Consider the following 27,789-nt stretch of genomic DNA (forward strand, 5'->3'; position numbering starts at 1 on the left):
AAAGTTTTTTTGAAAACAGCGATTTTTACTTCCTTGTACGAAGTAAAAAGGAAGTATTGTAATCGCGAAAAGTTTCAGGCAGCATATTTCAACGAAAATATCCATTTTGACCGCTATCGAATGCAATTTAACGATGGTTTTGCGTGATATCCGTACGTAAGGACAGAATAAAATACTCTTTTCCTTCAAAAAAATTATAAAACTGCTTTAAAATTAATTCTGAAGAGAATTTTTCGTGGCGTCTGAACGAACGTATGTACGTACGTGCGTACGTACGTACGTACGTATCTCGCATAACTCAAAAACGAGCAGCCTCAGAACGTTGAAATTTTGTATATAGGACTGCTATAACATGTAGATGTGCACCTCGTATTTTGGTTGCAATCGGCCGCACCAAACGCATATAAATATATTTATATATATATCCACTCTGTTACCCTGCTCAGTAATCTCAGTTTCTTTGCTCTTATATGTTTGTAAATTGTACATTTTTTGCTTTAAAAATGATTGAATTATGTTGTTCTTATCTTCCGGTTAAGGGTTTTATGCCTTTAGTAAATCTCTATGCAATATTTTTAGAATTATCAACAATTTTAAAGTCGTTTAAGTGCCGCTAAGCCTAATACTTGTCTTGATGGCGGCCATTGATGTTTACATTTGAAACAGGAGACTAGTGGATTTGTTGCCAATCTAGAGAAACTTAGCTTCGCAACAACAAAGATAACGCATTCATTTATTATTGCCAATTAAATCATAATTAATTCTTTGTGGAATTTTTCGAGGAAATAAGTGTTTAAGATTTACTCGTAATTTTTAATATAGATATTTTGAGTTTTTATGTATTTTTGTCTTCTCGCGAAGTGAGAACTGAATTAATTAAATGAGAAATATTCAATCGTCTGTGAAAAACTGTTTCTTTTTTGTTTTGTTTGCTTAATTTCTTTTATACATCTTTTTAGCTTTATTATAGTGTTTGAATAGAACGTGTGGCAACGATTAGATAATTCTATTCTTTAAATGATATAAATTTTGTGCATTATGAGTTATAATATGAACGAAATATATGAGTTAACTGTTATATAATTATTGGATTATATAACAGTTAACTTATTTTCCGTTATATAATTATTATATAAGTTAACTGTTATATAATTATTAATATTGTTAAGTGAATCTAGCGCCAGACTGTCGCTATAGTACACAAATACTAGAGTGAATTTTAAAGAATGCATTTATTCTATTGTGGTTTATGCGCTGTCGGCGAAGTAGATTTAATTCAATCCAATAAGTTTAAATGAAATGCAAGAAAAAATGCTTATAATTTAATATTCCGTACAAGGAAGTCATGTAATGTACACATCAGATTTTTTTATACAGTATTTTTTTAATACATGATCATAAAATTTCTTAAAAGGCATTAAAATAAGATATTAACTTATATGTATTTTTGTTTTCTATAATATGCTAGCTGATACTTTAGTGTAGTGAATTATTTCTTTTTCAAATCACGTGATTAAAAGCCTGATTTAAATCGCTAAATTTTAACCATCAGTTTAAAATAGGATACATACTATCTGCATTAAACATATATACACGTTTTTATAAACAGAAAAAAAAACGCTTATTATTACAAACTTTAAATAACATGTCTCCGTAACTCAAACCATCAATCTTCAAGAAAAACATAAAATTATTTAAACAGTTGACAGTAACTGTTGCAAAAATTCATTATGAAAGGTAATATGAGATAGAAATCATTCAAAAGGTTTTTGACAAAAGTCTACACATTCTTAAAAACAGTTTATAAGTAATTGCAGTTTGACATTCAGGTTAAAAAATAGTCTTTCAACTTTTCTTATTTATGAAATTTCTTTGTTTGTTAATACATTTATTTAATGGAGCTTTTGCTACCTCCGGTAATTTCTCAGGCAATGTTATGCAAGCTAGTGAGGTGCCAATGTATGCATTTATTGCATTTATATTGTCTTCAGCATTTTGCAATACACTTTCAGAGTCACATTCGGAAATTTTTCTCTGAAGTTCTTGGAGCTTATTTAAAAGTGCTTTTTTTTTTTACTTTCAATGGAATGTTTTTTTCCTAGGTAAGGAACTATAATACTTTTTTCTCTTTTCTCTCTTTATTTTCCATTCATTTCAATAATGAGATTGATCACTAGGCTGTTTGTGAAGAGTTGCTACATCGTCAGATGGTTCCAGCAAGTTTTCGACAGAAGAAACTCATTTCAGTTTTCTGCAAACATAATGACTGTGTTTGCAAATCAGAAATCTAATACTAAAGTCAACGCATGTACATGACATCGAATGAATGCATACATGACATTCATCACATCTAATTGGGCAACTGCATCTTTGGATTGATTTTTCTACTTCATAAGTATAAATAACAGTATAAATAGTAGAATGCACAGTTTTTGTAACTGTATATTTGTTGCCTATATAAAAAAAAATCATATTCGTTTTCCATCTCTAGGCTGTTTTTATGTCTCTTACGTATTAAGATGATTCGTGACGTTAACTTGCCTCTTTCCATGAAGATCATCCTAGATAGCAAATTTTAGCAAAGGCATTTGTAATAATTGCTAAAGATATGTTCAGTCTTTTAAGAATGGTACCACCAGCCTCCTCATATTTTAACTGGCGATGCCAGCGCTCTATTTTCATGTTTGTTTTGATGCCCAATCCTTCTCGATGACAATAAGCCCATTTTTCAGTCCTTTTTTCATAATTTGTTTTAAAATACTCAATGAAACTCTTTTTCTTATCTTCAAAAGTACAAATAAAAGTGCTCATCAGTCTCTCAAAAGTTACTAAGTCTATTTCACGCAGTATTTTCTTTGATTCGATTTTGATACTGTCTTTATTAGCTTTATATTTTACTTTGGAGCTGATTTGAAAGTTCCAATTCTTGTTTATGTGCCACGTGCAAAGCAGATGTCAGCTGTTATTTTCAAAAACGGCTTGCTGGACATTGTAGTAAGAATTTGTGTCATCACTCATGTAAACTTTAGTTTTCATGTTTGGAAATCTTTTCTTAATTGCACTAAAAAAAGGTATAAATGTATCAATGGCAGTCCTTGTTGAAAAAGTATTGCAATAGGCAAACCTTCATAATTTTCATCATGCACCATAACAGTAGTGAATTGAAATCCATACTGATTCATCCCGTGAGTCGAGTCAATCATTATACATTCGGAACCGTATAGTTCCAATAATTTTTGCTGGGGTTTATTCATTATTCCTAGTAAAAATTCCTCTGTTTGAATGGCTGGTTGGAAACGTCTTCCAACCCTTTTCCAACCTGTTTATAAATGAGTACTGTATTGTATTCACCGTCTTGTAATTTTTTTACAGTTGAATCAACATACCTGGCATCATCTTCATGCAACATTACATTTTTCTCAATTCTGAATTCTTTCCTGATGTTGTAAAGATCCTTCCGAGTAATGAGGCCATATCGTTTCGTTGGAGAATATATATGTCTTGTTTCATCCAAAATCTTCGACATAGGTATCCCGAGATTAAAAGAAGGGAGCAAGATTAGTTTTTTCTTCTTTAGACAGAGGAAGCTTACCTACTTCCAGTTCATGGTCAACATGTACTGACTGATACAGAACTTTTATTTCAATTGTTTCATTAACAGTTTGTGCCGTTACACTAATAATAGCAGGACAGGCACAACCAAATTTTGCTGAACCTCTTGCTTTTAAGTGTCGCATTCTATCCTCTTTCGGGCTATAAATTCCACTTCGATGGCAGCTATAATAGGACAGCTTGACGACAATTTCTTTTTTTTTTTTTTCCTGAAGAACTCTTAAGCACGAACGACGATTAATTTTCTTTTTCAATTTTTTGTTTCCACTCAATAAATTCTTCTTAGGAGTATAGTGTGAATTCCGAGAATTTCAAAGAAATAATTGATGCTCCTGTAAATGATCATGTAGGTTCGATATAATCCGGAACTTATATTACACACACCACAGACCTGATTACATATTAGATCCGGTTCTTCAGCATGCACGTTTTGCATATGAGAATATAAACGTTTTCGTTGCGTAAACGTTGTTTGACACTTTTCACAAACAATCGGTCCCACTGGTTCTGAGAACGGCCGTTTAGTTGGCCCTGAAAAGGGCCGTTGTATTAAAAGTTTTTCAGACATTAGCGATCGAAAAGTAACTGCGAAAAATCTCCCGTATTTACTTTCCGCTCTAGGAAGCGCAAGACCCTAGTCATGCGCAAGACCTTACTTACTCCCCGATGAAAATAATAGAATCGCCTCTCTCGTAGGCTGCTGTTTTGAGATGTAGACGCTAGTAGTATCTACTGTAATTAAATTCAATTCCAAATCTTTTTTTAGGATGGATGGTTCCCTCTAGTATACTATCAAAGGCACTAGTTTCCACGACAGATCCATTGGATTCAAAAGTATCTATAATGTGATTATTCATTAAAAATTTATTACAAAAGAATTGGTAATAAACACAGACAGACAGATTTCCGGCCATAACTCAGGAAACCTCAGTTGAGACAAATGTTCGAGTGATTGCCAGCAGCCGGCTTCTCTGAACAGAACTCAATTTATATTTTAATCTTATTAGCTCCGAAGCCCGGCAGCCCCCAAGCACCGATCCCATGCATTATTTTCGGAATAACAACGTTGTTTTAAATAGCCCTCAGGGTGGTACTTCTACTATTTAGACCTAGAGAACTAAAATGAAATTTATAAATATTATCTGTACCTTTTTGAATATTCTTGAGATGTTCTGTAAAATTGAGCTTGTCATCAATAATTACTCCAAGATAATTAATATCGGAGTCAAACTTTATTCTCAGATTATTAAATCTAATTTTTGGCGTGCGTACTTTTTTTTCCATCTGGAGAGAAGAATAAATCGCGAGGTTTTTTAATGTTGAATTTAATTTCTTCATCCAAACTCCATCTCTCTAATACATGTACTAAATCACTTGATTTTTCAAGTTTCCCCAATGAACTTTTGACTTGGTGGCAACTGTATAGCCGATGACGTCTTGAGAAGTGCAGTTCTAATTTTACAGTCCTACCCTGGGATGAGCTGAGTCGCTTTAACAAGTGACTAATCTAAACATTATTATTAATAATTAATTAATTAATTAATATGATGTCTTATTCGTTGAAATTTCCCTTTTCTTTAGAGATCGAGAATGGATGATTGTTTCATAGTCACAAAGAATTGTTTCTAATTCTTCGAATTTTAGCAATGCTTGGGAACGAACTTTTCTTATTAGTTTTTAAGAACATAATTTTTCCCAAACATCAGGATTTTAGCATAGGGGTAATTCTTAATCATATTTGTAGTAATTGTACTGATGTTACATTCTTCGATTCACATCTCATGAATAATGCGGCAGCATACGCTAGTCGACTTGCTCCACATAAAGTATGCAAACTTAATTTAACTTCATTACTTCTACCAAACAATACGGGTTTCTTTATATTGGTTAAACTTAATAAGTCTTTTGAGTCTGTAACCCATTTCAAAAATCCTTTTACATCTTATTCACTTAGGCATCCCAAATTTTCTTTGTCTTTCAGGTTGACTGCAGTACAGGGCATATAAGCCTTATGGGACCAAACGCTATTTAGGACCGACAAGATTTTCCTCTTAATCGTAAAACTCTCTAAACCAGTGGTTCTTAACCTTTTGACTTACGCGTACCATCTAAACAAAAATCGAAAAACTTTAGTACCACCACTACATTTTACAAAGATTATTTTTAAATTTCTCAACAGAAATATTTTTAAAAATATATTTTCCTATTTACACTACCTATTGGCTATTTGTATACACAAATTAAAAAATTAGGTTAAAAGTTGGTTACTCTTTTAATTATCAAAATTGAAGTTATAATATTTTAATTCTAAAATTTAGTCTGAAATTTGGGCCTGTTTAAGAGAGATAAATTTCTTTATGTCTGGTCCTGTTTCACTTTGTTTTAATCGTAAATTAGGATCCACATTTAATTTTTTTCTGTATTTATTTTTCAAATATAACATGGAAGAAAATCCTTGTTCACACAAATAGGTTGCGCAAAGAGGCAATAAAAATTTAATAGGTTTATTTGAAATATATTTAAATTCTTTTTTTGGGTTCGGGTAAAAGTTAACAAGTGTGTTATTTTTTAAATCTTTAGTTAGAGTTAGTAGGAAATTTCTATCAATTTTGTTTCGTAAACTTTCAGGTACATTTGAACAAAATGGATTTATAATCCAATTTTCCTTTTCATAATCCTCAGCATAATACATGTTGAAATTATTTATCAGTGAAAAACAATGATTTTTTAATGTAGGAGGAAAATTCTTCTTTTATTTTAAAATTATTTTCAGTTGGAAAACTTTCTAAAAGTGGTATAAAGCTTTAAATGTTTTTATCCAATTCTTTTTTTATTAGCTCGAGTTTTTTTTAATCATTGCAGTTATTTTATCTCTAATGGTAAACAAATTAATCCATTGTCCTTGTAATCCTAAATTTAATTCATTTAACTTTCCAAAAATATCAATATGCTAAACGCGCCGACCATAATTACCTAAAATAATCATTTTTACAATTCAAATATTCAATCACAGAGGAAAATTTGAATTTCTGATTGAAGTTCAAAAAGACAATATAAAACTCTGCCTCTAGATAACCACCTCTCTTCGGAATGTAACAAAAGCGTTTCATGTTCACCGCCCAACTCTTGGCATACAATCGTAAATATATTTGAATTTAAAGTTCGGCTTATAATAAAATTAACAATTTTCACAGCTTGATTTGAAACGATTTACAGGTTTTCGGGGATTATTTTTGCTACTAAAAGCTTCACGATAAATGGAGCAGGGAGTAAATTTAGTGTCAAGTGCGACTTTCTTCATTTGAGAAATAACACCGGAATGTTTTCCTGATAAAGCCCAAGCTCCGTCACTGAATAAAGCAATGCACTTATTCCAAGGAATATTGTTCTTAGTCATAATATGTCAATTACTTCGAAAATTTCATTTGCAAGTCCTCTATCATGGAAAGAATCACAAAATAACTATTCTTCGGCAATTCGTTTATCTTCTTTGAAACGTACGTAAACTAATAATTGAACAAAGTTCGTTATATCAGTCCTTTCTTTCATTTGCAATACGAAATACTCACTATGTTTTATTTTTTGAATAAGTGTGTCTTTTATGGAAGTCAGCCGCTTTTTCATTGAGTAATGCTAAAACAATATCTTTAGCTGCTTGGTAATATATGGGGAGGGGGTTCTCCAATAGTGTCAGTCTACTCAGTCTTGGCAAATCTTAGACTTAACTTAGCTTCCAAATCGTTTTCACTTGAAGTAGCAAAACCATTCATTACTTATTTACTAAATTTGAACTCCGTTAATTACCTCTGAAAATATTTTTCAGTTTCATCCTTTATACTTGCATACTTAGATTCAAAATGTCTTTTAAGAAATGATGGTTTTATACTTTGATTGGATAATAGTTCACCGTAAACAACACATTAAGGTGTAAGGTCCATTTCATCTCCCTTCCAAGTAAACCCAAATTATAAATAACATTCATTATATTTTCTATAAACAATTATTCTTTTCTTTTCAGTATTCTTAGTGCTAGTAGATTGTCCTGGATCCATCACCTGAGAATCATCACTTTTCCGCTTAGTCAATCCTAGCCATTTTTCCATTTTGAAAATCTATGTTTTATTATTTTTTCATAAATATTTAAATGCGCAATATATTGCGAGTTCTTCAAAAACAAACTACGATATTCTCAAACCGCGTAGAAAAGAAGGAATTCAAAGCTACAAGAAAACAAAATACTTGCTATTAGAGACAGCAAATTGGTGTTACAAAATTATTCAAAATTATTCTAATTGAAAATAGAACAATATGAGCCTGGAAAGGGTGGCAACATAAAGCGTAGACATTCTAATAAATCGATCGACTCTAAAATAATTATTGATATACTATTATTTTTATAGGAGCTTACTATTTTTATATCCTATTAATTACAACATCTATTTCTATTACTCCGTTTAAAAACATCATTTATGACAAATTTCGTTATGTCTATCTCTAAAAGAATATTTATGAAAATAAAAATGGATTACTTTGCAAAAATTTTCCATTTGCTAAAATCTGAGCGGCCATTGACCTTGAACATAGCTTAGATTGAATAAATTTAACAGTGTTAGAGAAAAAAATTAAACAGAATGTTGGGCTATTTAATTTTTGAATTTAATAGTCAAAAACACTTTGTTTCTTTGCGTACCAGCTATTTTTCTCTTGCGTACCATCGGTTGAGAATCGCTGCTCTAGACCAACAGTTCACAAAATGGGATGCGCTGAGTTCTAGACCAACACTTCCCAAATTGGGCTTCGCTGAGTCTTAAGAGCTTCGCATGCTCTTCCCAGAGATTCCTTATGTTACGTCTTAATTTAAGCTTACAGTTTCATTCTAAGTTGCAGAACAGTAATGTTAAACTGTAGTTATCTTCTATAAATAGTTATGAAAATTTCAAACAAGAAATAATGAATGGCTATGTTTTTGAATTGAATTGTATGTAAGAACAACGAACTTGCAGGACCTGAATTTATTGCAAAGACTTTAACGACGCATTTTGTAATAATGCATCTATTGAAATACAGATTGGTTTCCTTTATTGAACTTTCTAAGAACCTTCATGTACGGTTAAATTTTGACATTATCACGCTGATAATGAACTGAGATATTATGGTAGATTAATTTTTTTTAAATATAATTCCCTTCAGTATATATTTCAAAAGTGTTTAGATATTTTCTTACTATAGTATACACCTCTTACATAAAAACTAAACTCAGTGGTGCAACAGCCTTACTGGGCCACGGCCTGCAGTGCCGTTTTTCTTTCTTGACCTTTGAGCCTCGGAGTGCATTAACATATGCCCTGGAAAACTAATCAGCTTGTCGCAGGACCCCCGGTATTTAGTCCCCAAACGAACTTGGTACTCATTTTATCGACCCACTCAAGGGATGAAAGGCTGAGTCAACCTTGCCCAGCCCGGGGATCGAAACTCGGACCTGTGGTGCAGCTGCGCGACGGGCTAATCACTTCGACACCGGGCGATACACCTCTTACATACTCCTATAATATTATTCTTAAACATCATTAACTTGTAAGACATTAAGGGATTCCTCTAGCAAAGTTGATTCTCGAACGGGCTCGGCGAGCCCAAACGTTTGAGAACCACTGCCCTTGACTAATCTCCTGAGAATCAACTACTCTATTTCATAATAATCATAAGGAGATTGATTTGCTAGTTTCAAATATACAAGTATCACACTAAACGATCATTTGATTCTGTGAAGGGCTTCTGGGAGCCTTCGCTTATGCATTAAAAAGCTGGTCTGATCTTCGTTGCACTAGTTTCCTTCAAAAGTCGACGACGACGAAAATAATGTCCAGGTAGAGAATACTCAGCTTCTGGAAATATTTCAAATTATATCTTCTTTCTTATCTTACCTTCTTCAATTTATCCACTCTTTAAACACTTGTTGATACTTTGAAAGGCAATCATCTTTTTCCAGTCTTCGATATGTGTAATCAAACCTTCTCGAAGCCAGTTAATAACTTCTGAGTAAAGGATAGTAAAACTTTCCATGTAATATGGACTACATTTCTGTCATCGTGCCATCCGTTGAAAATGTTGCACTATAGCTTTTTTAATCTCATTCTTATGTCTCTGCTCTACAGGGTCCATAATACCTATAAATTTCAATTGGTAGCAAGTATTGAAGCTACATTCATAGTTATATATATAATATTCTAATTTCCAGGAGCTTTTCTCTTTGATTTCAAACCTAGTTGAGATTTCATGGCAACTAAACCAACTTTTAGTTCTTTTCTGTCGCCTGTAAAAAACGCTTCTTTGCAACATCTAATCGAATTTGTATTTCAGTAGGACCTGACCTCTTTTTCATGTCACTCATAATAATGCTATAAGTTTTCAAGCTCTCGAGTCCAGGGTCCATATGTTATAAGGTATTTCTCCCACTTCCCTAGTGTGCCTTCGACGGTAGCACGCTGGGCCGGTATTCCAGAGATCCGTGGTTCGATTCTCGGCGAAGGCGGGTTGCTATTTTTCATCTTTCCTGCCTTCCAAAAAATCCTAATGACTCTACAAGTGGCGCCCGAACTAAAAAGGGTTGTGAATGATGATTCTCCGCACCCAGGATTTGGCGACTAGGTCCCCTAAAACCCTAGTCGCTCTTTAAAAAGGGAGTATATAAGGTATTTCTCCTACTTCCCTAGTGTGCCTTCGTGGTGTAACGGTAGCACGCTGGGCTGGTATTCCAGAGATCCGTGGTTCGATTCCCGACGAAGGCGGTTTGCTATTTTTCATCTTTCCTGGCTTCCAAAAAATCCTAATGACTCTACAGGTGGCGCCCGAACTAAAAAGGGTTGTGGATGATGATTCTCCGCACCCAGGATATGGCGACTAGGTCCCCTAAAACCCTAGTCGCTCTTTAAAAAGGGAGTATATAAGGTATTTCTCCTACTTCCCTAGTGTGCCTTCGTGGTGTAACGGTAGCACGCTGGGCCGGTATTCCAGAGGTCCGTGGTTCGATTACCGGCGAAGGCAGGTTGCTATTTTTCATCTTTCCTGGCTTCCAAAAAATCCTAATGACTCTACAGGTGGCGCCCGAACTAAAAAGGGTTGTGGATGATGATTCTCCGCACCCAGGATATGGCGACTAGGTCCCCTAAAACCCTAGTCGCTCTTTAAAAAGGGAGTATATAAGGTATTTCTCCTACTTCCCTAGTGTGCCTTCGTGGTGTAACGGTAGCACGCTGGGCCGGTATTCCAGAGGTCCGTGGTTCGATTACCGGCGAAGGCAGGTTGCTATTTTTCATCTTTCCTGGCTTCCAAAAAATCCTAATGACTCTACAAGTGGCGCCCGAACTAAAAAGGGTTGTGGATGATGATTCTCCGCACCCAGGATTTGGCGACTAGGTTCCATAAAACCCTAGTCGCCCTTTAAAAAGGGAGTATATAAGGTATTTCTCCTACTTCCCTAGTGTGCCTTCGTGGTGTAACGGCAGCACGCTGGGCTGGTATTCCAGAGATCCGTGGTTCGATTCCCGACGAAGGCGGTTTGCTATTTTTCATCTTTCCTGGCTTCCAAAAAATCCTAATGACTCTACAAGTGGCGCCCGAACTAAAAAGGGTTGTGGATGATGATTCTCCGCACCCAGGATTTGGCGACTAGGTCCCCTAAAACCCTAGTCGCTCTTTAAAAAGGGAGTATATAAGGTATTTCTCCTACTTCCCTAGTGTGCCTTCGTGGTGTAACGGTAGCACGCTGGGCCGGTATTCCAGAGGTCCGTGGTTCGATTACCGGCGAAGGCGGGTTGCTATTTTTCATCTTTCCTGGCTTCCAAAAAAATCCTAATGACTCTACAAGTGGCGCCCGAACTAAAAAGGGTTGTGGATGATGATTCTCCGCACCCAGGATTTGGCGACTAGGTTCCATAAAACCCTAGTCGCCCTTTAAAAAGGGAGTATATAAGGTATTTCTCCTACTTCCCTAGTGTGCCTTCGTGGTGTAACGGTAGCACGCTGGGCCGGTATTCCAGAGGTCCGTGGTTCGATTACCGGCGAAGGCAGGTTGCTATTTTTCATCTTTCCTGGCTTCCAAAAAATCCTAATGACCTCTACAATGTCACCACAAATATTTTCTTGATTCAATGCTTCCAGATTGCAAACATACTTACCATCAAGATAACGTAAATAAATGTTTTAAAATTTACTTTTTGATGCTTCTGTTACCGCAAAAAGTGCCAGTGCTGTATACAGAGAGAGCTGTACAGTGTCTTAATTAAAAATTGGAGACTTTAAATTTTTAATAATTAAAAATTGGAGACTTTAAAATATTTGATTTCTAAGATCCTTTGTCAATCAGCACATGAATGTAACCTTCTGTTAACTTTAAAACCCGTTAACTTTACAAAGACTGTCTGATGAAGAAAAGAAACCCCAGGAATAGGAAATGAATATGAATGCAGTATATCAATATACTGTACGTTTTTTCTTACTTGGGTGACATGTTTTTTACAATCTGGGTTACTTTTCTCATTATTACTATTCATGCTATATTGTTTTGGACATTTTACCATAAAATGCCTCTTTGAACATAGTATATATTTCATTGAAACCTTACAGCTCTTAGCATTATGTCCCGATTTCAGGCAACAAAACATCTTTTATCGAATGTAATTTTCTTCTTTTGTGTAAATGACATATTTTTAGTTTTAAAACATTCATCTGTTAGGATTACTATTACAAAGTAATTATGCATTACTCAAATTATTTTCGATAAATAAATCAGCAGCATTACTAACTTATTTATTTCCTAATTCACCTTCTGATTTTGCTTAAAAGATTTATTCTAAAATTTAAATGCTCCGACTGCCTTTGAAACTCGCTGCTCAGTTTCGACATCATTTCGAATAAATTTCACTAAACAATCGAGATGATCTTTTGGTTTTCCACCTATAGAAATTCGCTACCAGACTCTTAATTCCTCTGAAACACAAAATTCGACTAACGGTAACAAAATAGCATTATATGTTTCTTTCGCTGCATCTGACGACTTAAACGTCCTCAAATAAGATTCTAATTTGTCGTATGAAGCTGAAAGATAAGTAGAATTTGTCGCGGTATTTTGAACACTTAATGACAAAAGTTCTCTGATATGAATTTCGATTAATAAATCTTCTTTACCAAATCTTATTTTTTAAGTTCTCTACTTTTAGATAATTCTCGCAGGGTAACTATCTAATATTGTACTAATTTCGCAGAAACTAAGGGCTGACTTTCTGCTAATTACGCAGGGCAACTATCTACTAGTTTTGTAACAAGATAGTTTATTACTGCTGATTGTAGAAGATGCTGAAATTTATCTGCATGAACAATATTATCATTTTCATGTACTTTCTTAAAACTGGTACGAAATGGCTACCAATATGGTCTGTAATATTTCTATTAAATTTCCTTAACTCAATTCGGGACATAAAAAATTTTCTATTCTGCTGTTCTGCAAGATATTTACATTATCAGGAGGTGTTGTGTTACTTTACTGACATCTGTTTCTTTGCTTTTCCTATCTAAATTTACTTTCACCGTAAAATAATTATTTAAATATCGTTTACACTTCCTTTCTAATTTATGTTCCTCCTCTCTCTTGTAAGCTTCTTATATAAAATCCATTATTTACGTATCTAAGTAACGAAGTTCCGCAAACATTATCATTAAAGTTGCAAATTAGCTTTTGCTTCAAGAAAATCGTCTGTACCTTCTTTATTAATATCTACACCATCATTTTCAAGCCAAATAAAAAGTTCTTTCCACTTTCTGCGACTTAGACACCTTTCCCATTTTTCCCAATATCCTGTCATCGAAAGCCAAATATTGGAAAAGATTAAATACCCATGATTTCTACTAATTCAGCCGCATCTAAAAGTGAAAAGAAATAAAAACATAAGTCATTTACACAGAAATACATTTTCGTAGATTTTCGGTTTCAAATACCGCGCTCTAGAGAATAAACACTGTTGCCGATCTGCGATGGCTAAATACTTGTAAGAAAATAAATGTGACTTATCAGTAGCCAACAGTAACTCCTCCATTCAGCTTTCAGCAGTCTTTCTGACAGTTCATTTTAAGCAATGTTCACTGTTTCTTTACAATAGAGTCCCAATTAACCGATTTAACACAAAAACCTGATTGATATTGAACATTATTATTATTGTCATCACTATTACTTGTGCACTGCATGTTTCATTCGAAATACATTACCTGTATTACTATGAGGAGAACCAGAACTCTGATAATAGTATAATTGATTAATGCATCAAGACCTCATTGATTAATATAAAGTATCAGTACATTTTAACAAACCAGATTCATATGTCACTCACTCCCCCTTATGCGTATCACTCATAGGTTTATTAAATTCTGTCTGGTATAACATCCTAAAGTTTACTATTGGATATTTTGACAGTATTCTGCATGTTTCCTGAAATTACAAAAGAAAATTTGAAATTTCTTGTTGTGAAAAATTGCTTGTAAAATTTTAGTATTACTTAGTATGCAATAATAATAATAATAATATTAATAATAATAATAATAATAATAATAATAATAATATTAATAATAATAATAATAATAATAATAATAATAATAATAATAATAATAATAATAGTATTAATAATAATAATAATAATAATAATAATAATAATAATAATAATAATAATAATAATAATTTCGAAATAGTATGGACATCGACCAACACAAAAGTGAAAAATTTATATTTTGACAAAGAGAACGACTACTGAAAATGTGAAATTAGACAACTGTGCTATAAATTTGTAATAGTTAAATTAAATTCTTTAATTAATAGTTAAATTAAATTCATTCAGTTAAATGCCCAAAAGATCTGATTTTTGCACCAAGTTTGAATTCTGGATCTGAAGAGGAAATTGTTTCTTCTGAGTCAAGTTTTCCCCAAAATTTTATAAAATAAATTTATCGTTATTCCATACAGGGAGTTAATGATTTTATAAAGTTAGAGTTTGAGTTGATTACTTTCTATTCCTCCACTGAGATAGAAAATTAAACTCCAAGAAAGTGCAAGCACCAACAATATTGGTAACATAATGAATGGAATTTATAAATTTAATCACTATCAGTGTCAACTGTAGTGGTAGACAATCTTTTTCAGAATCAAGATTAATTAATAATCGATTAATGCAATTAATAAAATGATTATATATAGCCCTGTACTATAAACTTCTCTGCATAAACCCAGGCAAAACTAAATTTCGAATTTCCATCGTATTAATAAAGTGTCTGTAAATATCAACTGATAATTATAGTTTTAAAATTTCATGTGTGTGTGTGTGTGATTATGGCAAAGCCTCGAGGGCTATCTGACTAAGAGGAGGGATGTCTTCGTGGAGGACTTTCTATGGGAAACTGTCTAGTATACACGTTACACATGGGGGAAACCACGAAAACACCCATGCAGCCAGCCCGTTCGCGGGATTCGAACCTCGGACCGAACTACCAGTGTTCAGCGACTTTACCGCTCGGCCGCTGGTGGGCTTTAAAATTTCATGAAAAATTCACGTTAGACCTCAAAACTCGTGAATTTTAAATTATTATGTGAGTCTTGTATTATTTTGTATGGTATAAAATATTTCAAACTGTTAATGTGAGAATATAACGAATTATTGGATCCTAAATTTCTAACGCCTGATGAAAAATAACTGATTTTTAAAAAAACTTTTATTAAATCCAGCGTCCTTTATCAAAACTGAAGACACTTGTTTGTAATGAATACTGCTTTCTTGATCCGAAAAGAAACTTTATGAAATTTATAATATTTTTAAGTTATCCATTAATTTCACCAACAATTTTTTAGCTCTCATTAATCAGGAAACTAAATTATCATGTACAGTTTCTTTGAATTAATACTTCGAATTCGCATCGAAAGCTTCTTTAGGATTTCTAGTTGTAAATGAAGCGGCTTACAACAAAATGCTACGAGTACATCGAAGAGGTTCAAAGAGAATTGTTAAAGCAATAAAAATAAAAGCATATCTAGGCAGTTAGGTAAAAATAATCGGCGAACCAAACAGGATGTGAATATCGGCTTGCCTCATTTCAACTCGGAAACCTATGCAGCTGTTGACTCAATGTATTGTTAAAATATGGCTACTTTTAACATTGGGCAAAATTTCTCTGAGTATCGCTGTATCACGGAAGATGTACTTACTCATCTGCCACAATCAGTCAAATTCTCTAATTCTACTAAATCAGTAAAATACTTTTTCTGTTCCGAAATTTTAACAATTAAGAACAAAGAATGAGATGGAATCCTACTCCCAATTTAAAATGCTTACTTTAAGGTAAATTAAAAACAGCTGGTCGACGTAAAGATTTATTGAGTATATCTCTCTATAAAAAACTGCTCATTTAACAGCATCCGTATGAAGATATCATTGACACTACAGCCCGAAACTAAGTACAGGAAGAAAACTCGCGATTCTACGTCCCAGTGCCGCGAGCAAGAAGTGTACAGAGCCTCCTTCAACTGTGTGAAACATCCAAGGTCTCAAATCAGGGAAAGAACTCAAGCTGTCTACACACGGATAACAGAGCTTTGGTCTGGCGCACGCGAAGCTGTAGGTAGTGGTTGAAAGTGCGCATTGTGCCTGTGGAATAAATGCTTCCACTGTTTAGTTTTCAAAGGCAAAATTTGTTATCTCTTCCACCATAAAGTTTCAATAAGATGCTGCATGAGAGCTTATTTCATTATTTAGTTATTTTATGCGTTCGATAACAGTTTCAGCAGGGATTTGAAACAGCCCGTCGAAGTCTCCGTCTATATGCTGTCTGAGAAAGCATTGGAAATAAAAATACCGACAGACAGCTGGTGTTAAACTGCATAGTGAAATATTGAGTATCATGTGTGAAATGAATATAAGGCATAATTTCAACTTATTCCTAAATGCTCATTTGGAATATCTTTAAAAGTGTCATTTCGTCTGAGAGACTTCCATAACAGAGAGTAAAGTGTCAACACTCTGTTATTTGAGATTACATGTGGTATTCGAAACGGATGTTATGGGCGATCACTCACGTTCGAAATGTTATTGAAAGGTAAGTTTCGATTTCATAAGACAAATATTTTTATTTTTTAATTTAGTGGTAAAGAAAGCATTTGTCATGTATATCCGACCTAAACTCATATGATACTCTGCGACAACATTCTTCAAATTTTTCCTATCATATCAATCGAGTTAGCATAATTCATGAACTTGTTTTATATTTAAAACAGTGGTTGAATCAAAAATTATTTTACTTACAGCGATAAAGTTTTTAGGACTTATAAAATATAATGAAAATTATTAGAGATAATTTTTTTCATTCTTGGAGTACATAAAAGGATGAGCTTTTTAATTTTAGAATTTTTTGTTGTGAATTCTTTTTAAATAAATATATTTAAAGGTTTCCTTTATAAAACAGTATCGCTATAAATTTTCTAATTGGTATAGTTAAGTTTGTAAACATTCGTAGTATTTGTTTAAGTCAATAGTAACAATCATATTTGAAAAGAGTGTACTACAGAGTATAAGAAAATAGAAAACATTAGTTTTACTGTATGGATCAGGTTATATTAAATGTTTCCCGCGAAGTACTAACGCAAAGCCTTTGGCGTCTGTTGCCCAAGTTTTTATCAGTGAAGCACGTAACTCATTTCTTAGACAAAAACAAAAGGCAGATACAAGTAAAAACAACATATTTATAAAAGTTACTGGAATGTAGAATAGCTCAGTAAAATGAATTATTTGAATAACTCATTTTATTCGCATTTATAATACTTTTAAATAGCGCGGTGGGGAATTTCAACTTAAATTCGGAGTGTATAATTTTCCATTCTAAGAATAGTAAATCTCTTTTTAGTTGTATCGTCTTTTTTATTTATTTATCCTCTATTTATGGTAATAATTATTTAAATGAACATATGTATCGAAAAGTGTCTGAAGAAAAATCAGAATATCTAGGATTAGGACTTCTGTTTTTTCGATACTATCAAACCCAGTCTAAACTGAAAATCAGTTTTCTAATGTAATCTTCTACAGTAGCTTCTTTCCGTTTTATATATAACAAACATTTTTCCAACCAGACGTAAGTCGTGCACTAATTGCTTACATTTAGTTTGCACTAATTGCTCACATTTAGTGCACTAATTGCTTAGTAATTGCTTATTTAGTGCACTAATAATTTAGTGCAATTAATTATTTTTTCTAGAAAGAGAAGCCTGCATTTGGAATACACTCTAATTAATTATGACTAAACTTAAAAATGGCATAATATGAAACATTATTTTTTTAATAATTTGCTGATGTCAGTATTATGTGATTGTTCGTACTTATCAATTTATTTGCAATTAGCTAATTTTCTGGTTCAGTTATCTCACAAGACTCATCTCCATCAACAGGTTTTTGTTTCAATATTTCGAATAGCATAACCTGCTCAATGGATGTAATTAAGTGTTTGAAATCTAGCAGTATGAAAGAAACTCTCATTGCTAAAGCATTCTGTATCAGCAGTTCCAATTCCTGTGCATGCAACTAAGAAGTCACAGGGTTTCATGTCTTTTTCTAGGAATTGGATAAACAAAATAACATGTAAAAAATAAACGATTGCCTAAATAAATAATAACTGAACTAATATTCGCAAGTATATTTAATAGAGCAAAAAATAAATTCTTGGAGAATGAGAACAAAGTGAAAAGTACTTGAATAGGTGTCCGCTCGAAAGTACAGACACACTGAATAATTAGAAAACATTAATTTATTCGATAAAAATAGAAAACAATGCTAATCTCGTTGATCCAAACTGTTATTTAACGCGCATATAATGTTTAGGTAGAGACCAAACTTAGACATGTGTTTTAAGAGACGTGTTTCATAACTTAACAGCAACCCCGACAATCCTCGAGTTTGTATAAGATTGTTGCCGTTCAATTTTTATAATACTGAAGTAAAACATTACCACGCATGCCCCTGTCGTATTGCTACGTTATGTTTTTGAATTAAGTAATCCATATATTATTTTGAATTTTCGATATTAGAAATGTTACAAATTCATTATTAAACTGTTTTTAGCTCAGATGATAATTTTGTTTATATAAAGATGATAACATTGAACGATTTAATAACAATATGAGGTATAACGAAAAAATTCGGTGTTAAGTGATAAGAAGATAGAAACATAAAATAGAAATTTATACTGGCTCTAGAGCTCAACCGTATTCCATTGAAATAGCGGTGACCAAAAGACCCATAGAAACTGAGCCTAGCACAATATAATTGATGCTGTCTGCGTTAAAATTATAATCGGCATATTTATATTTATTCGTGTATTATTGCCGAAGTCAGTTTAATTATATAACCTATGGTTTAGGTTTTCTTCCTTTTTTTCTTTCTTTTCTTAATTTTATGGGTTAGTTTTTCTTTAGTTCCTTCTTTCTTTCATATATATATATGAAGTAATATATATCTATATCTCTCTATATATATATAAATTAATTATTCGTAATAAATTGCCTAATACTTGCGCTAAAGCTGCAAAGTAATAAAATAGTAATTTATTTTCTAGTATGTTATTTAATATCTTATCTCCTTTGAAAAAAGTAATTAGAATTCCATTGAAATGAATTTACTCATTAGCATATTTAAAATGGAATTATTAAAAAGGTATAATTAAACGTGAACATGCAACCAACAAACTAAATAGTTATCGTCATTGACCGGAAATCAGTTGACCTTTCAAGGGGAATAAACTAGCTTCTGATCAATTGATGATAATTAATAAATGCGAAGGTGCTTCGTCTTTATCTCAAGTAAGATCATGACAAAAAAGCTTTTTAGTAAGACTGAGTTTGTGCAATCAACAAACTAAGTAATTATCGTCAGTGACCGGAAATTAGTTGACTTTTCAACGGGAACAAGCTAACTTCTGATCAATTAACAATAATTAATAAATATCTTACTGAAAAGCTTTTTGTCATGATTATTACTTGAGAAAAAGACGAAAAACTTTTCGAAATTACTAGTTATTGTTAATTGATTAGAAGTTAGTTAATCGCTCTTGAAAAGTCAACTGATTTCCGGTCAGTGACGGTAATTACTTAGCTTGTTGTTTTCACTTTTAATTATACCTTTTTAATAATTCCATTTTAAATATACTAATGAGTAAATTCATGTCAATGGAATTCTAACTAGTTTTTTCAAAGGAGATAATGTTAAATAATCTACTAGAAAATAAATTATCTATATATATAAGTTAAGTCATTACTCACGCACAGCAAAGAAATTTCATTAAAACGATAATATGAGATATAAATGAAAACGCAACGCGTAAATAATATTTCGTTGGACTTTCAGTATTGGAGCTTAGAACATTTCCTTCTGTTGTAAAAGTTTAAATGAATATAAAGAGAGTGTTCTTAGGAAGACTTACTGCGACTCATCTGTTGCGATGTATCAGAAATTGGTCCTTTAATTATTGCAGTAAAGCACATCTGCATTAAGGGGACGGTGGACTTTAAAAATTAGTTTTTGTATTTTCAATAAGAAATTTTATAGACATACGTATTATAACATCAGTTTATAAAATATATGTTCAAAATTTTAATTTATTTTAAATTAAAAAATTTTAAACAAATAATTAATTATTTTAATTAAAGATTTAAAACGCTCCTTGCGCACTAATTTTCAATATTTTTTCCTTTAAGTTTGTTATAAAGACTTGACAAAAGTTTTTGTGTATCCGTTATTGAATATGATGGATCAGAAATTTTTTAAAAAGGATTTTTGTGAACTTAACCCAGTTTTCGGAAAAATATCTCCTTTTGTTAAACATTATCATAAGTTTAAACTTCTTAATAACCTCATATCCCAAAACGCATACCATATAACAAGATAAGTTTCTTCCAAATATCGTTCATTTTTAACTAAACTTGAGACGCATGGAGCATTTTCAAGACATACGAACTGCGAAAAATTTTGTTTTGAGAAAACCGAATTTAAAGTTTTTCTTCAAACTTACCTTTAATACAAGGTCATGAGAAACAGCAAATTAACTTTAAATATGAATATGTAGACACTAGATAACATTTTTCGTATCATTTAACTATTTTTAATCTCATAATATTACTACAAGAAAAATAAACATATCGCAAATTGGTTCGTGTTTCGAAGTTTGAGGTACAACGATTTATGCATTATATTTAATGAAACTTTTAAAATTCACTCGCATCATATGTTTCACCTTCATTTGTTACATTCACATTATCTTTTAATGCTTTACAATTGATTCAGAAGTCAAACAACACACAACAAACAACACTTTACAATTATTTTTTACTATTTCTGTTTTTTCCAAGCAGGTAAACTTCTCTTTTTGCTTTGGTACAAGCGACGTTGATCACGCTTTTTTGCAATGAGTAGAGAAAACGAAATTGTTTCTTCCTGTTCTAGGCGTATAACATTCACATAACTAAAGTTACATTCATGAATAGTTATCAATATTTTGACATTTTTAGCTTTCTTTCAGAAATAAACACTTCTTTTGGGCAAATATATAAATTATTACATGAGTAAATAACTGTTGAAATATAGTTTTTTAGGCTTTTCTCCAAAATTTAAAGGGCAAAGTTTACGTTTTTTACACATTTTAAATGCTTGTAACTTCTTTAAAAATTGGAATATTTTTACTCTGTTTTTTGCATACGATGTAGTTACGTATATGGAATATTATAATAGTAAAAAAACGAATTCAATATTTTGGTTGATTTTTAGCTATTTTAAAGTCCATCGTCCCCTTAAGCGCTGACATTTCTGCATTAAGCATCTTAGCAATCACTGTGACTCAGCTTAGACATCACTCTTCTTATCACATGTTCGGATGGTCACATGTATAGAAAAGTAAAAAAATATGATGTAATAATAGTTATCTTTCTCTAGCTGATTAAAATTTTCAGATATTTTCGATTCTTCTCAATTTTTTAATTATTTTTTCCATGATAGGCCTGACAAGTTTATGTTAGAGACAGGAATTCTTACTGGATCTTCCTTCAAAATTAACTCAACACATGTCTATTTTTATACTGGACATTCGATTGAAAATATATATTAACTTCATTGTAAATGTTAGTATAATAATAATTTATCAGAAGGAGTTAATAGGTGTACGACAAATCACACACCTCTTGTGAAGATATACCTGCAATTAAAAGAATATTTTTGTAACTGAAATTATTACCATATATGCTACTGTTATGGTCCCTTAAATTCATCTTCCATAAATATAACAATTATTAGGTATTTTAATATGTAAATTGAGACTGATTTTCCCTAAAAAAATAGAAACAGTTTATATTTAAAAATCTTTGTAAACATTATATAATTATTCGTGCATTTTTTCTTAATTGCATTTACGTCTGTACTGTACAGTCTTTTTAAAATAACCGATGGATCATAAATAATAGGGAGGAAAACATAATGCGCGAAAAGTATTGTGTTTTGCCTTTCTAACCTCCTCTTTTTACTGTTTTTAGTCCAGGTGGGCTTTGTCCCTGAAGGACTATTTTTTTTCGTTTTGCGATTTTGCGTTGGTTTATTATAAATGTCCGTTTCACTTTTCAAACTGTTGCCACGAAATGTTAGAATCCTGCATTATATTTGAAGAAATTAAGTAATGAAAAATCTGCGTAAATGTATGTATATTCCTCGCATTGTGATAAAACAACGGTACATAGAGCCATCGAATTTTGAAGGACGTAATCCTACTGTAAATATGAGCATGTGGAAGCCCAAATTTGAAATTTGTAATTTGTTTTATTATCAATTTCATATTTTGTAAAACTTTAACGAATTTTTGAATAACAAACTAAAGGATTTCAAAGCGAGCAATGGCAGCGTTGTACAGAAAAAATATTTTAATCTTCAGCGCGCGAGACTCTGCATCGGAAATTCTAAAGATATGCTCAATTTAAAACTATTTTGGGATATTGCTCTTCAACTGAATTTAATGGTTTAAGTGCGAAGAACGTGATATTTAATAAATAAAGGTAACAGACAAAATGTTAAAAAACGCCCCTTTGGACGCAATTTAAAATCTGAAACCTTTCAAATTTTTTTCTTTCATTTTTTTTATTTCGGTATGTGTGTGCCCACGCACGCACATGCGAAGAGTAGGTATTTTATATACAGCCCATTCCCTAAATTATTAAAATATTGATTTAAAAGCTCTCTTCTTTGCTATTTTCCTACAGAAAGTTACTAGTGTCTGAATACACGTGTATTTTCTTACATATATGTATGAGGAGCTGTATTTTATCAATGTAAGATTATTAATTCCAGTCAGATTCAGTAATCAAAATTGTATGGACAAGAGAAACAATCCTGAAATGTCTTAGTTTTGTTTTTCCTCAGACTGCCACGAGGATATTGATACAGAAACTGTTGACTGAGATTCAGATATTGATAAGAACGTCAAGAAAATGTTTAAGATGAACCGATGACAGAAATTCATTTCTCAGAAATATTGCCTAATACGTATTTCGCTACATGTTTGAATCGTTTCATTTTTCGTAGAAGGAAAAATTATGTAAATAATATTTGGCTGTGTTCGTTTTACTTGCTCCTAACTGCTGATAAATAAATACTAAGCTGATAGACTAGACTCATGGGTCTATTAATGGTACATGATTTTAAGCCTCCAAATACTGTACGCGAGTAACTATTACATATTTTATCTATAAAGTAATCATCCATGCTACTTAAGGAAAAACTACTAGGTTTCATTAACAAATGTAACAATAAACAGTCCAATTTTAACAGTTGTCATGTTGTTCAATACCAAATTTTAAAAATTATATAATTATGTCGTTGTTATCATTGCATGTATTTCAAAGTAGGTTCTATTATTTGCTCATTAGCTTTGTTGAATATTGCGTAGCATATAAAGTAATGATGTACGTGATAAAAGTTTAAAATTCACCAGCTCTGAGGACTGAAGTAGAAATTCTAATAAATTGGTAAATTAATTAAAATTAATTGATTAATTGTTAATAAAAGTTAATTAATTAATTGGGTAGCTTATATCTTAGTTCGAATTTCGATTTGCTTACTTTGTGATGATCGATTTATGCTATACGTCCAGAGGTAATCAGTTACGCTATTATGTTATTCATTTGTTGATTTACCTCATGGTGAAAGTCGTTCCACTAGTACGTTTGATATTGATATTACAGAATTAAATTTTTCACTCATAATGTGTTGAGTATTGCTGGTATTTCTGCATGGTATAAATTCATATCTACGTTCATTTTCTACCTGAAGTGGAAAATAAATAGCAATTATTTCAAATACTTTGTTGAATGGAGTAGTTCTAAATTTATTTAGTAGTTGTTAAAAGTTAAATTCTTTTTTAATTGTATGGAAAAAAACTCAGGAAAATTATACTTTAAGAAAATAATTTCTCTTCATTTCGAAAACTTACGAATTCAAATGTATTCTAAGAATTAGAACTTTCGCGTTTCTGTTTGGATGCATTATTTAATGTTTTTTTACGAGCATTATATTCTTTGAAGAAAAGTCTCTTTGCTATTGCGTATTATCTCATTATGATATACTTTTCTTGCTGTACAGAGGTGGCCAAAATTGTGGACACTTTTGGAAATTTTTATGTTTTTGAACTTTGTATGCTTATAGAAAATGTTGCGTTTCGCAAAATGCAAACTTGTATATATTATTTTAAAGAGAATTTATTACTGATTTCAATACAAAACACAAAATTCAATTATTTGCAATACAAAAAAAGTTATATATATACTTTAATATAAATAAAAAACACAGTTATGAAGTGGTTTGTAATGTCTAGCTTTCCTGGCCAATCACTGTTCTTGTTCTGAGAACCAATCAAATGTTAGTAACTGCCAGTAGAAGCTGACATCATGTTTACACTTGAAACAATTCATTATTTTGCTTTGTTCTGTAGAAGGAGGACCTGTTTCTTATACACTGCAATTACAAGTAGGAATTTTTGCAAAAATTTTTAATATTTAGTCAAGAAGCAATGACATCAAATAAAAGAGTAGATTGGACACCTAGAAAGAGATGTAATATTATTGTGTTACGAGAAAGTGGTCTTTCCTATGCTGAAATTGCAAGACAGGTGGCTGGTTCAGTGACTGCATCTGGAGTCCGAAAGTTTTGTTTACGATACCAGGAGACAAATTCAACAAAAAACAAAGAAGGAAAAGGCCGAAAAAGGTGCACCACATCTATTGATGACAGAAGAATAAAAATACTATGTCTCCAAGATAGAAAAATGTCATCAGCGGCCATCGGAAGTGATCTGAATGATGCTGGTATTTCTGTCAGTTCAAGAACAATCAGGAGAAGATTAACAGATGTTGGGCTGAGAGGTAGAATTCCACGAAAAAAACCTTATCTTAATTTTCAGCAAAGAAAAAAAAAGACTACAGTGGGCAAAGGAACACATTAATTGGACAGATGATCAGTAGTCACAAGTTATATGGAGTGATGAAACTAAGATATCGTTATTCGGTAGTGATGGGCGAAAATATGTAAGACGTAGAATAGGAGAAGAGCTACATCCTGACTGCATCCAAGCAACTGTGAAGAACCCAGTTAGTGTTATGATTTGGTCATGCATATCAGCAGATGGTATTGGTCGCCTTCATGTCATCGATGAGACACTGAATGCCAGAAAATACATTGACACTATTCTAGAACCAAAACTTCTACCTTCCATCAGAGATCTCTTTCCCAACAATGGTTCTTTTTGTTTTTTCAGCAGGATTCTTCTTCTTGCCACACGGCCAAAATATCGAAAGAGTGGTTTCGTACAAAGAGCATTAAATTGTTGTCATGGCCAGGAAACAGTCCTGACCTCAATCCTATCGAAAATTTGTGGCACCGTTTGAAAATTCTTGCCCGAATAAGGCGCCCATCAAATAAAAGGGAACTAATTGAGGCTATAATTGTTTCCTGGCATCATGTAATAACGAAAGAAGAGCTTAAAACTCTTGTCAGCTCAATGAAACATCGATGTAAAGCTGTAATAAAAAATAAAGGGTACCCTACTAAGTACTGATAACTCACTGCAATCATCAGTATCTAATGTATATCGATAACTATTATCGTTTAAATTTTCTGTATTGCAAATAATTGAATTTTCTGTTTTGTATTGAATTCAGTAATAAATTATCTTTAAAATGATATATACAAGTTTGCATTTTGTGAAACGTAACGTTTTCTATAAGCATACAAAGTTCAAAAACATAAAAATTTCCAAAAGTGTCCACAATTTTGGCCACCACTGTATTTTAGCTGTTAGCTTTTTGGCTGAAATGGACTGAGATATCGCTGTTTTGTTTTTGTAGTATTCGCACAAACCTTTGAACTGCAATTTATATCATTTTGGACAACAGGAACTAACTATACACGGACAGTTCTGTTTAGTTTTGCTCCTCTTATTTAAATTTATATATTTTATGCAATATTAGCTATTTATGGTATCAGCAGACTGAAAACAAAATCTGTAAATGGCAGCTTTCATTTTTTCGAAGAAATTTATAAAGCGATTTAAAATCTTATTACTAAACCTTTATAAATCTTTGTAGATATTTTGATTTGCTGATTCAAATGAAAAATCTCTTCTAGGTGTTTTAATATAACAGTGAGGTTTTTCATGTTTTAAAATAGTTCATAGTGTTTTAAAATAGTTTTCAGGTTTCATAGTGATAATTTCACTATGAAATTCCTGAATTCATGCTTGGTCTAAGCATTTTTTCTGTCACTATTAAAGAACTGAAAATCAAAACCTTTCTTTAGCATTATGTAATTGGAAAATATCTTTTCCTCTTATTACTGCCCTAAAGAAAAGAAATATTCTACCCTAAAGAATTATTGATTCTGTCCTAAAGAATGCACTAATTCTCCCCCTTATATTTACTGCCCTAAAGAAAGGAAAAGCTCTATTAGGCTTCAGCATTTTCATTCCATAGAAATTTTAGAAGATAAATATTTGCTGAATTATATCCTTTAAAACCGTGCCAATGTCATTTTCAGCTGCGCTTTAAATTTCTAGAAAAGATACATAGTCTTCTATAAGTAGATTAACTATGTCTTATGACCTGAGAGACAAGGATAAGCCAGCCTTAAATTTAATACATAGCACATCGTAAAACTCACTCAGAAAAATCACCTCTAGCGTATTAAAAGATTAAAAAAAATATAGCATGTAAATTATACTAAAGAATTTCAGTTTATCCGTTTGATTTATACTTGCATTATTTATGCTTATACAATGTTTTTATTTCTTAAATTTTATTTTCAAAATGTTTACGAAATCGTTCTGCCCAAAAATGCTGGAAAAAAATTAAAGCGGTTTTACTTTATTTTTTCATAGCTTTATTTTTACTTTTATTTTTCATCGCTTAAAAGAGTATTTCCTTAAATGTAAATAACCATGAAGTAATTCAGACAACACCTAGTGATTAAAATCTCATTTATTTAGCCTGAGTTCTTGCTATGGTAACTCTAATCATTGAGCATGTTTTCCAGATATCATCCAATAACAACTGATTGTCCAAGAATGAATTTATTCTTAAATTTAAGTATATTATTTATAAAATTTATTTAAGTACTTCAGTACTTTGTACATTTTGTTGACAGTTATTTTCTTTTTCCCTTTTCCCTCTTGTATGTGTACGTTTGCGCGTTTTAACTTTTTTTAACCTAATTAGAAGCAAATACAATTTTTCTTCTGTTAGTTGTTTTCTATTTTATGGTCCTGATTCTGCCACTTATGATTTAAATAAACGTTTTGAGTTTCATTGGCTGTACATGCTTTCTTTATTATATTTGTACCGTTAAATGCCTTTTATTATTATCAAATTAAGCAGAAATGTTTACTAAATTCCATTATACAGGCTGAGATACCTGAAGTTCTGTTACATGCTCCTGTACTTCAGAACGTATGTTCATATTTCAGAACACATGTTCATATTTCAGAACACATGTTCATATTTCAGAACACATTTTTAAACAGAAAGTGACAAGCATATCATTGAAATTTACCTGATTTATTTGATAATTTGGTTGAGTAATT

General features: G+C 31.9%; 1 protein-coding gene across 2 annotated transcripts in view; it reads left to right on the top strand.

Moving 5' to 3' along the window:
• Nucleotides 1-16,174: 16,174 nt before the first annotated feature.
• Nucleotides 16,175-27,789, top strand: part of LOC118204152 (uncharacterized) — a 75,334-nt gene continuing 63,719 nt past the window's right edge. For both annotated transcript variants that reach the window (XM_035376474.2, XM_035376475.2), the window contains exon 1: nt 16,175-16,737. The gene's annotated coding sequence lies outside the window, so the exon portion shown is untranslated. The remainder of the gene's footprint in view (nt 16,738-27,789) is intronic.

Source organism: Stegodyphus dumicola, chromosome X1 (genome assembly GCF_044657685.1).
Source record: "Stegodyphus dumicola isolate Sdum_Otavi_A_Nest chromosome X1, ASM4465768v1".
NCBI classification, from domain to species: Eukaryota; Metazoa; Arthropoda; class Arachnida; order Araneae; family Eresidae; genus Stegodyphus; species Stegodyphus dumicola.